Below are 16172 nucleotides of genomic sequence, written 5' to 3' on the forward strand. Positions count from 1 at the left end.
AGAGGTGTGAGAGGTTGGCTAGGGATGGTTTCAAGAAAGGTAGAGGTAGGCCAAAGAAATATTGGAGGCAAGTGATTAGATAGACATGGAGCGACTCTAACTTACAGAGGACATGACCTTAGATAGGAAGTTGTAGAGGAGGTGGATTAGGGTAGAAGTTTAGTATTAATTTAGGATGTTGTATCATTTGTTGTTGTACTTGGTGTATGTTGTATATGGTATTACTGGATGTGTTGCTTTCTATTGTATCTTGTCCTTTTACTATTCCTTGTCTAGACTGTTTTATTTTGAGCCAAGGGTCTATCGAAAATAACCTCTCTATCTCACCTCTGAGGCAGTGATATGGATTGCATATATTTACCCTCCCTACCCCACTTGGTGGGAATATAATGGGTAGGTTGTTGTTGTTTTTGTTATTTATGTCTTCCACCATCATCGTATTACTAGTATTCTAGGCTACGATTACTTACATATTGTTGGGTTAAAGTATGCTCCATCATGACTCGAGAAATTAGGTCATGAAAAATTAGTATCTGAGCGAGGTTTCCTAGTATTGTTGGTAAAAGAGAAACTGTCTAGTAGAGTCCCATGGGTCAAAATAATAACGTATGTTTCTTATCTTTGGGAGGCTATAGGACATTCGTAGGAGAACTTCACTTTCTTCACTCATTTCATGCGTTGAGTCTGTGTTGGTTTCTAAAATTCATGTTGTTTCACTCTTTACCAGATTTTCATGATGCGAGATATGATGACTAGAGATGTGGAAATCATGACCATGGCTAGGGTTCCTATTAAAGGTCATGGCCGACCTAAGGGCTGAGGTCTGGTGAGAGCTACATCCCCAATTAAGGGTCAGGGTAGGGAGCCTTTGCTAGATCTTGCTATTGCTTCTGAAGTTGAGATTTCACCACTCCAACTATTGGTGGGTGTCTCAACCTAAAATAGGCACATGATAGCACCTGTGCACCCTTCAGTACAGGTAAGCCTATTCCAATCCAAAAACACAATTAAGAATAAAGAAGCGTAAGACTAGAGAAATAAACACAAGATATAAATAAAGAAGAAATACTATTCGCAATACATCCCCAGGTCTAGTTGCAACTAATATAAGCTTCTAATATATAATTGTAACAGGTATACCAAGATATCTTGTATGATAAAGTAAGCACAAGATAGTAAGGATGAAATCCAGGTAAGCTTGAAGTCCATCCTCCCCTACCTTGATCTCCGTAACATTAATGCAATAAGAAATGATTTGCAAACTACTACTCGATCCAATACCTATACGGAGTGCAGAAAATAAGAAAAAAAGAAAGAAAAGTAAGGGTGAGTACAAATATCCACATGTACTTAGCAAGCATCATCAATAACCAACCGTAACCCAAAGCAATATCGAAAACCTCCACACCAGCTACCTAAGGTATCAAATTAATCTATAGCTCACCAAATCATAGTACTTAATCCTACTAGGGTAAGCCAAAACAATGCTCAACAACCAAATCCAGAATAGGATAGGTGTATATCCTAGGTGAGTCAACACTAGACACTTCATGATCCACAATTAGAGAGAAATACTTATACAAAAGACTCACTACAAAACATATACATTTCAGGATTAATCATATTATATCAACCAACGATACATGATTAATCACATGATATCAACCAACAATTATGGGATCAAATAAGAAAAGAGTATATAAAGATTCAATAATATGCTATCAAAAGTGCAATCCAACGATCTCTCAGATTAAGCCATAGCCTTATCCCAAGTCTCATAATATCTCAAAACCAAATCCACATAAAATAATGAAAAGTAATGCAACAAAATTAAAGGTATTCTTAAAACATAATATCACAAACAAGTTTCTAACACGATAATAGAATATAATAGTAAACTCTAACATAGTATCAATCATATCAAGAAGGATAATCCAATGCAAGTGATACAATACAATGTAGTGATGGTAATGATGATCATGATGTGGTATGCTTGAGGTTGTCACATAACCTCCATACACAACGACTGAGCATCAATGCTTCCAGGTAGGACTCATGGGGGATTCACAAACTTTATAGCATCTCAATACTCAATCCTAGTATCATATCCATATCTCCTCTTCGACTCGTGGGATTTGACAGAGCATTTTACAAATGTAATGACCTGACCCTAGGCCTAGTTGTGATGGGTATCTCAATCCCACCATAGACCAGAGACACCTTCTTAGCCTAACCTCAGGAGAATAATAATAAAAATAAAGATAAAGCAGAAGCTAATCAAAACAGTAATAAAAGAAGAGTGGATAACTCCAATGAAACTAAGAGTCAAAACATCAACCGACCAACCCACATCTATCCACAATAGCCTCGAAAACCAATTATATCAGGACATGCCCCTGACTATGACCAAAAGAATTCATAAGTACTGAGTCAGTAATGAAAGAATAATGAAATGATAAGGCCTTCCAAAGGAAGAAGGTTCACCACTTCATAGTAACTCAACAGATGTGCTAATCCACTTAACACTACATAGGAGCAACAAAAAAGTCTTCGGACCCTACATCATGAAATGATGTAGTGTCCTAGGAAGATCAGTGGGATAAGTACTGGTATGTAATTCAGGTAAAGTGATAACAAAATACCATGTCAAAAATCAGTCAAAACCACATGTACAAATTTATATATACATATATAAGATGCTGGGATAGGGTAAGGATCATGAACATAAGACTCTTAAGATCATTAACCTGGATTGTGTAGCTCTATTCTTCCTAAGGGAACCCATGGGCTATATAGGTTCAAATCCTAAGATCATTAACCTGGATTGTGTAGCTCTATTCTTCCTAAGGGAACCCATGGGCTATATAGGTTCAAATCCCCCGACTGAAAAGGCCTAGTGCATGTTAGCCACATGAACCGAGGAAAATTAAGGGAAAACTAAAGCCACCATGGGAAATAGTCATCGCAAATATATATATCAAGTATCTCTCAAGCACACGGTCATATAGAGCCCCAATATCGGCAAACGTAGTTTTCAGTGTTCATTCCCCCGACACTTACACCTTTATTGTGAGATACACAATCCCTTTTAAGCCCAAATTAAAACAAATTGCACATAATTCCAACCATTTACCCAAGACTCGTTAATTAAGGCACTTACCACTTGGTATCGTCCTACCAATATTCTTGCAAGCTAAATTAAACATGTCAAACCAATTCACACAATCATATTGGACTCCCAAGTTCCATTAAAATCCAAACCACAGACACCAAGGCCATCCAAACCCATTTTTATATCCGTTTATCCATTAATGCAATGCGTTGGGTTCAAAAGCAAGTTAAACCAAGCAATTTTCCATACTAAAAATTAAATTTACAAAGTGGGTTGAGGTTCATCCAATTCCAAGCAGAAATTAATTCAATTTGGGGAAACCCATATCCCTCATTCCAATTAAATAAAGTACTAATTTAGTCCCAAAAATATCAATTTAAAGCATGAATAATCAATTAAACGCATGAGACAAGTAATTCAATCAATAACAACCAAAACCCCTCAACCTAATTTCAAAACACACAATTTAAATCACATCAAAATCCATTCAATTCATGCCATAATATAAAACTAAAGTTTAGGGAAGAGAAACATGCCTGAAACACACAAGAAATTGAAGTCAATTTGGAGTTTGGAGCCTGGAGTAGTTACTTTTTGAAAAAACCTTAAGCTTTCTTGGTTTAGGTGTTAGAGAAGAGAATAAGAGTGTTTGAGCTTTTTAAATGAAGGGAAAAAGTTCATTTTATGTTTATAAGTCATGGAAAGGGTGAAAAGACCAAAATCCTCTCACCTCTAAGTGAAAAAAACAAAACTGGACAAATTTTGCACCTCAGCGTGGTACGGTCTTATCGCAGAAGTTAACCTCCGTGCCACGCCAATATTGAGGAGTCTAACCTCTATGGCACGGTGATATCACCGAGGCACACTACCTCGGAGTGCCAAAATAGCCCTGAACCCTTTAAAAAAATTCCAAAACTTTCCCAAATTACCCTTTTAATACCCCTAAACATAATTCAAGTCAAAAATTTATATTACTAACACGGGAGGGTCAAAATTAAAATGATCAAAATTTTAAGGGTTATTGCATTATCCCCCCTTAGGATCAATCGTGCTTGAATGATAAGTTAGGACACTTTTAGCATGAGGATAGCAAGAATACTCGAAAACCAAATGACAAACTCAAAAGGTGACAAGAGGAAAATAAAACTCATACCTTAAGCATTTTCATCCAACTCAGGGAACAAGAATGGGTATTTAGCCTTCATATCTTCTTCAGCTTCCCATGTAGCCTTTTCTATCTTTTTATTTCTCCAAAGCACTTTTACCGAGGCCACATCCTTGATCCTCAACCTACAAATTCGCCTATCCAATATTCCAGTTGAAACATTCTCATAAGATAAGGAATCCGTAACACCAACATCCTATGCAGGAATAATTAAAGAGGGATCACCTTCACACTTATTCAATATCGACACATAGAAAAAAGGATGAACAGAACCTAAATTCACAGGCAAATCAAACTCATAAGTAATATTTCCAATTTTCCTCAAAATTTGATACAGTCTAACATAACTGGGACTAGGCTTCCCTTTCTTCCCAAATCTCATGACTCCTTTCATAAGATACACCTTCAAGAATACCCTATCATTAACCTTAAACTCTAAATCTCTTCTCCTCACATCCGCATAAGACTTCGGGTGACTCTGAGCAGTCTTAAGTATTTCTATAATCACTTTTACCTTCTCCATGGCTTGGTGAACTAAGTTATGACCCAAAAACCTAGTCTTACTAACCTCAAACCATCAAATAGGAGACTTACACCTCCTACCATAGAGATCCTCAGAAAGAGCCATATGAATGTTAGAATGATAGCTATTGTTATATGTAAACACAATAAGAGCTGAGTGATCAACCCTACTTTCCTTAAAGTCAATCACATAGGACCTTATCATATCCTCTAAAGTCTAAATAGTATGCTCTACTTGCCCATCTGTCCATCCATCTAAGGGTGGAAAACAGTGCTAAGGTTCACCTATGTACCCAAACCCTTCTGAAATGAATGTCAGAAGTGAGAAAAAACTATGTACCTCGGTCTAAAAGAATGGACACTGGCGCACCATGGAACTTCACAATCTTTTGAATGAACAACTTCGCATAATCCTCTCTTGAGTAGCTAGTCCTCACAGGAAAGATGTGAGCGGACTTAGTCATTCTATCCATAATGGCTTAACTTAAATTGTACTGATTGGGAGATCGTGGAAGATCCATAATGAAATATATATTGATTATCTACCACTTATACATGGAAAACTCTATCTGGTCTCAAGTGTTTTACCTTAACTTGCTGACAGACCATACACTTGGCAACAAAATTTGCCACATCTTTCTTCATGTTATTCCACTAGTAGATTTTCTTCAATTCGTGGTACATCTAAGTGGAACCCCAATGAATTGTCTATCTAGACTCACGAGCCTCAGCCAAAATCCTTTCTCGCGGCCTATCTCATTAGGAACATTCAACCTACCTTGATACCTTAAGATGCCCTCTCCCCCAATCTCAAAAGCCATAATCTTTTGCTGTACCACATCATCCTTATTCTATATAAGTATGGGATCCGAAGCCTGCTTCTCCTTGACCTTAGTACACATTGATGATTTGACCACTTCCTGGATAATCACTCCTCCATCCTCAAAGTCCAAGAGACAGACTCCCAGGTTAGCCAACCTATAAATGTCCTTTACTAATCTTTTTTCTCCTCATCAACATGGGACAAACTCCCCATGGAAAACCTGCTAAGAGAATCATCAACAGCATTAGCTTTATCTTGATAGTAGTGAAAACTCAGGTCATAATCCTTAAGCAATTCAAGCAACTGGCACTGCGTAAGATTCAATTCATTCTGAGTAAACACATATCACAAGCTCTTATAATCTGAATAGATATCCATATGCACACCATATAGATAATGGCAAAATATTTTTAATGCTAAAACCATAGCTGCCAACTCTAAATTATGTGTTGGGTAATTTCTCTTATGAATCTTAAGCTGCCTAGAATCACAGCCGCAACCTTACCATGCTTCATCAAGACACAACCTAGTCCCACACGGGATGCATCACAAAACACAACAAAACCATCAATACCCTCATATGGGGTCAAAACTGGTGTAGAGGTTAGATTATACTTCAACTTATCAAAGCTACCTTCATAAGAATCAGACCATAAAAACATAATCTTCTTCTGCATTAACTTCGTCAACGAGGTAGAAATAGAAGAAAAACTCTCTAAAAATATCCTGTAACACCCAGCTAAACGCAAGAAACTCCTAAAGTCAGTTGGAGTCATGGGTCTAGGCTATTTCTTAACTACCTCAACTTTGTGTAGATCCACCTTAACCATTTTACTAGAAACTACATGCCCCAGAAAGGTCACAAGAAATAACCAAAATTCACTCTTAAAAAATTTAACGTGTAACTCCTGATCCTTAAGGGTCTGCAATAAAATTCAGAGGTGATTGGCCTGATCCTCCTTACTCTTAGAATACACCAATATGTAATCAATAAAGACCATAACAAATAAATCTAGAAATAGCATGAAGACCCAATTCATAAGATCCATGCACGTATCAAGCATTAGTCAACCCAAATAACATCACAAAAAACTCATAGTGACTATACCAGGTTCAAAAAGTAGTCTCAGGAATATCCACTCCCTAATCTTAAGATGATGATAACCCAAACGAAGATCAATCTTAGAGAAACATCTTGCACCCTAAAGCTGATAAAAAGGTCATCAATCCTAAGAAGAGGATACTTTTTCTTCACTGTCACCTTATTCAGCTGATGAAAGTCTATACAGGTCGGAAGAGTCCTATCTTTCTTTCGCATAAAATAATATGCCCCAAAATTGGGCCATGTCGTATGGGCATCTCAAGCCTAACTTTGAACGGAGATCACCCCGTAAACCTAACCTAACCATCTATTCAATTCATAAGTGTCGTATGAACTTTGATCAAATATCAAAGTAGCGGAAAATAAGGCTAATAGTCAATACTTAGACAATATCTAACATTTTATTAATGACAATAATATATCCAATGTACCTAAGTCCACAGTCATCCATAAAGCCTCTACAAATCCAATGTCTAAAAAATGTTAGGACAAGCCCCTAAAAATAGCCAACATTAAGTCAATACAAATCAAGTCTATGACTTAAAGTAAAAGACTATAAAATGTATATCTTCTGGAGAATGGAAATTCACTACTTTAATATCAACACACGATCCGCCCAACCACTTGGTCACTACATAAAAAAATAAGAAGCTCTGGAACCTATGTCGTGTGGGGATATATCATCTGGAGACGGTTAGCGATTGGAGAGCTAGCATGTATCTAGAGGATAAGGATTAAATAGCCCAGTAGTTCAATCCAAGTCAAACCATCACATGAAATCACATTTATATTAACATAAGCATGTCTAAAGAGACCCATACACATGTTTATATATAGCATACCAAGTCATGAAAAGAGTCTTAGGAATCATTCTTAAAGCATTCATTCATAATAATAGAGAGAAGAACTTTCCACCTTTCACCTTACCAATTTTAGAACCTTAACGTTACCTATTATATTAGTCAAGGGGATCCAAACCTTAAACTAACTCAACCAATTTCTTTAGACAATTGACTCAAACCACAAACCATTTATTGGACTAGGGACTCGAACCACTAGTATATTTATTGGGCGAGGGACTCGAACCACAAGCCATCTCATTGGACTAGGGACTCGAACCACTAGTCATCTTATTGGGAGAGGGACTCAAACTATAAGCCATTCAACAAACTAGGGACTCAAACTACTAGTCATTTCATTGAGCAAGGGACTCAAACCACAAGCCATTCATTGGACTAGGGACTCAAACCACTAGTCATTTCATTTTTATTATTAGATGATATTTGAACTCTTAACCCCTTTTTGTTCAGGCATTAACATCCATTCAATCCATTTCACATTTATGGGCTTTAACCATTTACCCTCATCAACACCATATGGGACCATATGGTCTTCATGAAAGTATTCATCAATTAACCACTTAATTAGTCCAATGCCTTCATTCAAGTCATCATTCAGTTCAAATTATAGTGATTAAGACCCTTACAAGCCATTCAAGCTTCATTAGCCTTTCTATACTACACTTTAGTTCTGGACACAATTCAAGTTCATGTTTAAGGAAATGAGCCCCTTTCTTAGCCATCAACCAACATGGTCATAATTTAACTAATTACATGGCTAACAATATAATTACAATACCATTTATCAACTATTCATATTTATTGGGCCATCACACCATCTAAAGTCATAAATTAATCCTTTACATGATTAACAAGGTTCTTACCAACTATTTACCAAGCATTTAAATTCATTATGACTCGATACATGGCCAGCAATTCCTTTACCAACCGCTTATCATGTATTCACATTCATTATAACAGTATCGTACCCCATTCATGTTCACTAGAATAATACCATAGTTCAATACACCATTAACACATGACTAGACATTTCATGTAGATATTTTCACAAACACCTTGAATGTATACCTTTATCATGGCCAAGTTCATTGTATAATTCATTAATATTAGGGTTAATCAAGATCCATTTGTTAAAATACATACAAAAAACATCCACACATGCAAATCATCATCAATAATATGTAAAAACACAAGTCTAAGCAAAAGTCAGCATTATCCATCATTAGGAAACAAAACTCTTTTTATTTGATTTCAAAATCACCATTTACACTTACTAATCCAAGTATAAATACAAGGGTTTAGAGTTATTTAACAAGGGAGAGAGATACATGATTTAAAAAGGATTGTCCACGAAGAAAAACTTAATTCCTCTTGCCCCCTGGGTTGAACTCCCTTAAAATGCTAGCGTCAAAATCTTCCAAAGTGTTTGAGAGAGTGTTTTGGATGTTTGATCCACTCAAAATATGTTTTAGAAAGCCATATACACTTATATAGTAAAGGGAGTTAGGGTTTTGGGGTTAGGAAATAACCATGGGGCCCTTAGTTAAAAGCTAGAAAATAGCAACGATATTGAATAAGACTCACTTGAGTTAACCATAACCTAGGGTATGAGTGGTACCCTAACTCATACCCAAGGCTTCACCTAGGTCCCATATACTGGTTAGGGTATGACTACACTCCATTGAGTCGTATCAAAAGGGTATGAATTCGACCCTAACCGTACCCATGAGCCATATAAAAAATAGTCCACTTTTGATCAAGTGCTAAGCACCTTACGAGTTACCTAGGTACGAATTATACCTTAGTGTACGACTAAGAGGAGGCAAAGTCATACTTTGGATAGTATGCTACCCTCCTAGAATGCTCAAGGAACAAGAGAGGAGGTGAGAGAGGCTATGACTCATACCCAAGCATACGAGTGACACACCTAACCGTACATTAGTTAGAATGCACCACTCAAGAGACTTTTCCTAAGGTCCAAAGCCTAGGTGTTTCAATCCTCCCCCACTTGGATCATTCGTTCGCAAATGACAGGTTAGGAAAGCATAAATACAAGTTAACATATTGTCATCCATCAAACCAATCTTTAAACTTAGAACAAAGCATACAAAAAGAATAAAATATCATGATCATCATCGATCTACTATTCATTTCATTAGCTTTGGGATTCCAACCCATCGTTTATCAAAAACACATAGTCAATTCAAAGTTAAGGGACTTGACCTCATTATCTACCAAAGACATACATCAAATCAAAATGATTAACACATACCTCAATCACGATTTTCTTAAATGGGAGACGAACACGCATAGTTGGAGTTCATGTCCTCTTCTACCTCCTAAATATCATTCTTAGACTATTGGTTCCTCCATAAAACCTTTACCGATGCCACTTCTTTCATTCACAACCAGCAAACTTTCTGATCCAAGATCCTTATCGGGATCTCCTCATAGAAAATGCCAACATACTCCAAGCAAACAACCTAGGAAGGGTAACCCACATATTTTTGAAATATAGAGACATGGAAAACCACAGAAATGAAGTTCAATCCAGAAGGCAACTCCAACTCATCGTCAAAATTGGCAATCCTTTTCAAAATCAAATAGTTACCAACACAACAGGAACTAAGCTTCCCCTTTTTACCGAATCATATCACTCTCTTCATGGGATACACCTTCAAGAATACCTGATAGCCAATACTAAACTCCAAATATCTTTGCCTTACATCCGCATTGAATTTAATTGGTTTTTCAACCTCTCATAAATAACTTTCACCTTCTCTGAGGCTTGCTGAACTAAATCAGGGTTGACAAACTTACCCTCACTAACTTCCTACCACCTATTTGGAGAATGACACCTCCTACCATACAATGCCTCAAAAGGTGCTATGCCAATGCTAGAGAGAAAGTTCAATTAACCTTATAGCTTTACAAAGATACACCACTATGAGTGCTTGAGTCTATTCATACAATACTTCTATATTCAAGCCTTTTCAAAGCTAAAAGGAGTTAACTTAAGCCACCGGCTATATTCTTTACATCCATCCCAAAAACCACTCAGTTTCATTACTATTGTCATATGCAAATCACCACTAGGCAACATGGGAAAACTATAACCAACTATTATATCCAAAATCAACAACATAAGACTGAAAATTCAAAGCCATAACACAACTATGCCATAAAACAATTTATACACATGCCTTCCCAACCCTCTTAAGCATATAACATGGCTATTGGTATACCTACCAACTGCATCATTCAAGCCTACCACTTTTATACCCACGGTATGATCTATCCTTCCCATGATCTAGCTCCCTCTATAATTTTTACGAAGGTTTTTACCATCCACTTTTTTCCAAAACCTTAGTTTTAGAAGTCTCCCTAGAATCTCCCCCACTTAGGGACCTTAATATTTCCCCATTTCAAAACATCACCATGTTCCCAAAGGTCACGGAGGAACTAAAGCACATGAACAAATTATGCCACTCAAGGCACTACCCCTAAAAGATACATGACACCATAGGCACAAAGGGTTTCATAGAAAACACCTAGGTTATAAATGAGACCCATCCTGACACAATATACCAAAGAAGGAGTCCTTAGGGTTGTAAACCAAATGACACACTGCAGCATATACCATTGTTAACACAATGTAAGTTTAAGACTCTTATCTAGGGAACAAAACATATATAAGATACAAATATTAGGTGTAAGTACGAATAAAATGCATTTCACACTAGTCGAGCACCCTCTTGATTGAGGTAGGAGAGAATCACTAGAGTATGCAACCTGTCTTTCTGTCCATTATGCCAACGACCACAATACTCTGCTCTAATGGGTATCGCCAGAGAGGTACACTAGGGATACTTGGTCTTCCTATACCCAAAACCATTCTACAAAGAAGGAACAAGAGTTGGACAAATGTCTGAAAGAAGACCAAATCTACACTCAACCTACCTATTTATAAAATTAATGAATGCCAAGAGGGCATTGGTCAACCCAATGGGCAGGACTAAGAAACTCATTGTGACCATACCAGGTTCTAAAGGCAGTCTTAGGGATATCCACTTCCTTAATTTTAAGCTGATAACAACCCAACCTAAGATCAATTTGAGAGAAATACTTCGTACGTTGAATTTGATCAAACAAATTGTCAATTAAAGGGAGAGGAGACTTATTTCTTAGGGTCTCTTTGTCCCAAAATCAATAATTAGTGCACTAACAAACAGATCCATCCTTTTTGCATACGAACAACATGGGATCACTTAAAGGAGACAAATTCGGATGAGTGTCTGGAACAAGATCAACCCAGAAATTTAATTCCCTATTAGGACGAATACTAGAAGGATCATTGGGAAAAATATTAGGAAACTTACTGATGACGGGAATGGGCTCTAGGGAAGAGCATCTTGTGTTATAACTTTTAACTCAGACCAAACAATACAAATGCCCTTTTGAGATTAACTAATGTACTCTAAGATATAAAATGAATTTCCCTTTAGGCACAAAAGAACAACCTTCCCATACAATAACTGCCTCATTAGGAAAATATGAATATGACCCTATGGATCAGACAATCTAAGGAAACATATCATAGATGTAACTAATCCATCATTAGGATAACAAAATCAACCAAACCTAACTCTATCAAGTCTACAAGAGTACTTTCTACCACTAATAGATACCACACATCCCCTATAAACCCTCTTAACAACCACAGAGTCTCTTACAGGGGTTGAAATAAAAAAAGAATGAAGAGACTCTTAGGACCAGAAAACAAGATACATAGTCACATACGGTGTCATATAAGAAACACTAGATCCTAGTTCAAATAAACATTACAAATCACAGTAGAAAAGTTTTAACAGACCTGCGTCAGCATTAAAAGATGCCTTGAGCGCCCAAGAGATAGTAAAAACATTGAGACGGTCCTGACCAATGTCGGATTAGAAATAGCACCCCTAGGTGCAAGAGTAAGAGAAGTGGCAACCGATACCCTTTTTTTCCAAGCGACAATCATTATGACAACCGATACCCTTTAAAACACTGATTCTTTCCTTCCTCACAACAACCACGGTGTGATTGACAACAAAACTAACATAGAGGATAGGTGAGTGATGATTGGGCCCCTCTGAACTGATATTGGGCACCTTGTGCCCTATGACCATTGCTAATTTAATAACGCTCGCCTCCCAATGGGTTCAGGTAGGGAGCAATAATCGTGAAATAAAGGATAGAACCCACCTAATACTTCTTCTTGGATTCCTTTCCACAAAACTAAGCAAGTAGAGTAAAGGAGCAGCAGAACCCAATATCTTGAGGTGACTGAGAAGAAGTATTACCCCCAATAGTAGGGTTAGTAGGAACAGGTGGAAACCCCTGAGGACAGTTAGATATCACGACCCTTACTCGGGTTTGAATCCCAGAAATTGGATGATCTTTATCCATATTGCCCTCAGTCGGGATAGAAGAGCTCGCCTGAACATCAGATCTTTTGGGATATATGATCTAAAAGATGAGCAGACAAAAATCAGAGAAACCTAAGACCTTAGACTCTATATAGCTTGATACTAAAACATAAGAAAGGGAAACATTCCTAAATTTCTCATTGCCACTATTTCATAAGTGTGGCGTACTGCACACCCATTAAAGAGATTCTACTTGACATGACATTGTGGATGCCCAACTGAAAATAAACCTAGGCTTTAATACCCACTTGACACGCCCTAAAACTGGGCCATGTTGTGCAGGAATCTTAAGCCTAACTTGGATCGGAGATCTCCCTATCAACTAAAACAAACCATCTATTTAATTCATAAGTGTTAGATGAACTCTAATCAAATATCAAAGTAGCTGAAAACAAGGCTAATAGTCAATACTTAGAAATATCAAACATTTCATTAATGAAAACAATCTAGCCAATACACCCAAGTTCATAGTCATCCATAAAACCTCTACAAATCTGGTGTCTAAAATATGTCGGGACATGCCCCCAATAATAGCCAACATTAAGTAAAAATAAATCAAGTCTATGACTTAAAGTAAAAGACTATGAAATGTATGCCTTCTCGAGAATGAAAACACACCACTTCACTATCAACACACAATCCGCCCAAGCACTTGGTCACTGTGTAGAAAATGAAGAAAAAGCTCTGGAACCTATGTCGCGTAGGGAGATAGCATTTGGAGACGGTTAATGTTTGAAGTGCTAGCTTACATCTAAAGGATAAGGATAAAATTACAAATTAGTTCAATCCAAGTCAGACCATCGCATGAAATCACATTTACATTAGCATAGGCATGTCTGAAAAGAACTATACACATGTTTATATATAGCATACTATGTCATGGAAAGAATCTTAGTAATTAATCTTAAAGCATTCATCCACGAGATTAGAGTGAAGAACTTTGTACCTATTACGTAATAAATTTTAGAACCTTAACCTTACTGATTACATTAGTCAAGGGGATCTAAACCTTAAACCAACTCAATAAATTCAACCAAATTCTTTTGGCAAGAGACTCGAACCACAAGACATTGATTGGACTAAGGATTCGAACTACTAGTCTTTTTATTGGGTGAGGGGCTCGAACCATAAGCCATCTCATTAGACTAGAGACTCAAACCACTTGTCATATCATTGGGAGAGGGACTCAAACCATAAGCCATTCATCAAACTAGGGACTCAAACCACTAGCTATTTTATTGGGCAAGGGACTCAAACCAAAAGCCATTCATCGGACTAGGGACTCGAACTACTAGTCATTTCATTGCTATTATTAGATGACATTTGAACTCTTAACCCCTTTTTATTCATGCATTAACATCCATTCAATCCATTTGACATTTATGGGCTTGAACCATTTACCTTCATCAACACCATAAAGGACCATATGGTCTTCATGGAAGTATTCATTGATTTACCACTTTATTAGTTCAATGCCTTCATTCAAGTCATCATCTAGTTCAAATTATAGTCACAAGACCCTTACAATCCACTCAAGCTTCATTAGCCTTTCTATACCACACTTTAGTTCCGCACATAATTCAAGTTCATATTTAGGGAAATGAGCCCCTTTCTTAGCCATTAACCAACATGGTCATAATTTAACTAATTATATGGTTAACAATATAATTACAATACCATTTATCAAACATTCATAATTACTGGGCCATCACACTATCTAATGTTATAAATTAATATATTACATGATTAACAAGGTTCTTACCAACTATTTACCAAGCATTCATATTCATTATGACTCAATACATGGTCAACAATGCCTTTACCAACTGCTTATCAAGTATTCATATTCATTATAATAATATCATACCCCACTCATGTTCACTAGATTAATACTATAGTTTAATACACCATTAACATGTGACTAGCCATTTCATGTAGACATTTTCTCAAACACCTTGTTTGAATACCTTTATCAAGGCCAAGTTCATGGTAGAATTCATTAATATTAGGGTTAATCAAGGTCCATTTGTTAAACCACACACAAAAAAACATCCACACATGCAAATCATCATCAATAATATGTATAAACATAAGTCTAAGCAAAAGTCAACATTATCCATCATTAGGCAGCAAAACTCTTTTCATTTGATTTCAAAATCACCATGTACACTTACTAATCCAAGAGTAGAATACATGGGTTTAGAGTTATTTAACACGGAAGTGAGATACATGTTTTTTACAAGATGATCCACCAAGAAAAACTTGAATCCTCTTTCTCCCAAGATGAACTCCCTTTAAACCCTAGCCTCAAAATCTTCCAAAGTGTTTGAGAGAGTGTTTTGGATGTTTGATCCACACAAAATATGTTTTTGGAGGACATAAACAATTATATAGTGAGGGGACTTAGGGTTTTGGGGTTAGGAAATGACCATAGGGCCCTTAGTTAAAACCTAGAAAATAGCCACAATGTTGGGTACAACTCACTTGAGTCAACCACACCCTAGGGTACGAGTGGTACCCTATCTCGTATCCTAGGCTTCACCTAGGTCTCATTTACTAGTTAGGGTACAACTACACACCCTTCAGTCGTATCAAAATGGTATGACTTGGACCCTAACTGTACCCATGGCCCATACCATAAATAGTCCACTTTTGATCATGTGTAAGAACCTTACGACCCACCTAGGTATGACTCATACATTAGTGTACGACTAAGAGGAGGCCAAGATATATTGTTGACAACATACTACCCTCATAGGCTGCTTACGGTACGAGAAAGAAGGTAAGAGAGGGTATAACTTGGACCCAAGGGTATGAGTAACACACCTAATCATACTTTGGTCAGAATGCTCCATTCAAGAGACTTTTCCTAAGGTCCAAAGAATAGGTGTTTCAATCCTTCCCCACTTGGATCATTCATCCATGGATGAAGGATAAGGAAACCATAAACATAAGTTACACATTATCATCCATCAAACCAACATTTAAGAAAGTTAGAACAAAGCATACAATAAGGATACAATGCATATTATGATCATTATTGATCGACTATTCATTTCTTTGGCTTTGGGATTCAAACCCATTATTTATTAAAAACACTTAATCAATTCGAAGCTT

Source organism: Capsicum annuum, chromosome 7, assembly GCF_002878395.1.
Source record: "Capsicum annuum cultivar UCD-10X-F1 chromosome 7, UCD10Xv1.1, whole genome shotgun sequence".
Taxonomy (NCBI): Eukaryota; Viridiplantae; Streptophyta; class Magnoliopsida; order Solanales; family Solanaceae; genus Capsicum; species Capsicum annuum.